Genomic DNA, 1,553 nt, shown 5'->3' with positions numbered 1-1,553 from the left:
AAAAAAAAAAAAAGAAAGTGAACACAGTCCTGCTGAGACTGCCTAACTTTGTGGTCAAAGCGACACAGCCCTGCCTCGGAGGGAGGAATGAGCTATGGGGATTCTGTTGTAAGTTTAAATCTGGACTACCTTGCATTAAGCCTTGCCTTAGCTAGAAATACATTAGATGCTAGAAAAGCTTGCAGATAAATTATGCCTATGAGATAGTTGTTTCTGTCTGATGGAGGCAATTGGGAGCTGAACCATGAATTATTGGAATTTCTTTCTGCCTCAAGCTTTGCAGTTACCTTGCAACAGCATGTGCATGCTCCTGGATCTGGCAAACTTACCCAAAAGATCAGTGGGTTGGAAGCAAAGGCCACGTGACAGCTGAAGAGCCACAAACTTGGAGTCTGCTCCAGCTACAATTACAAGTTTCAAAAATGACACCCTGTAACTCCTGATTCTCCCCCAAGGAGAGAGATTCCACTGAGAGTAACTGCTTGGAGAACCGCGTTGGGTGCCCAGAGCTCACAAGTTTTGTCGGGTAAACTTTGGCCATTGACTGTAGTTTTGAAGTTAAAAGAATGCCATTTGAACTCCTGAGGGAAAGATTGCAGTGATGACCTGTAACAGTGGTGTGATGCTGGGTCTAAAGCTCTCTCCTCTGATCCCTGTTGTCAACAGAGAATGGCAGGGAGAAGATAATGACCATGGGATACATTGCATAAATTACTGAGTGACTGATATGTCTGGTAAGAGAAGGCTGAGTAAAAGACAAATCTTGCTCAACCTTATACACCTTTTTCATCCATCAACCACCTCTACTAGGGAAAGTGCTGAGGGCCTGTTCCATCATAGGGCTGGGTCCCTGCAGTGCTCTGGCAGCATGCAGATGTGGGTCTAAGGAGATTCATTATTTAGGTTATGTTGGTCTTTACATTTCCAGGTGTGCATGGTCCAGAGGCTGTGTGAGCTTTTGAGCACTTCATGAGCAGGGCAGGAGGAGCCTTTAGTGCTGATGAGCTTCACCTAGAAACCCAGTGGGGGTTGTTTCCCACTTTCAAAGCCTTTTAAGCTTGTGGAAGGGAAACACAGCCAGCAGGATGTGCTGAGCTGCTGGGCTGGGGTTTATGTTGATGTCTGTCTGGCTCGTTTCTGCTGGAAAATGCAAAATCTTTCTTGTGGAAAGAGCAGGGAGTTTGGCCCTTCATCTTGCCCACGTATAGACTGCTATATATTTAAATTGAGAGAAGCTAGGGGGCACGTGAGAGGCCAGAACAAAACTTAGATGAGGGGGCAGGGATCATGCAGTTCAAAGCTATTTTTCCACATACTGCTATGGGAAGTTTACGTAAATATATACACACAACTCTTAATTTCTCTTTTTTTCCTCTCTGTCTTTGCTTACACAATTATACTAGGAGTAAAAAATGCTTTTTCCTTTTTTTGGGGGGATATATAAGGGGGAATGCAAGGGGTACATTTGAGTGTTTGAGTCTGAGACTTGAAAAATTCAGTGATTAGTTATTACAAACCAAGTTTTTTTGGTTTTTTTTGTTTGTTTGTTTGTT

The sequence above is a fragment of the Meleagris gallopavo genome, chromosome 5 (assembly GCF_000146605.3).
Source record: "Meleagris gallopavo isolate NT-WF06-2002-E0010 breed Aviagen turkey brand Nicholas breeding stock chromosome 5, Turkey_5.1, whole genome shotgun sequence".
Lineage (NCBI taxonomy): Eukaryota > Metazoa > Chordata > Aves > Galliformes > Phasianidae > Meleagris > Meleagris gallopavo.
Note: the sequence above shows the minus strand (reverse complement) of the source record.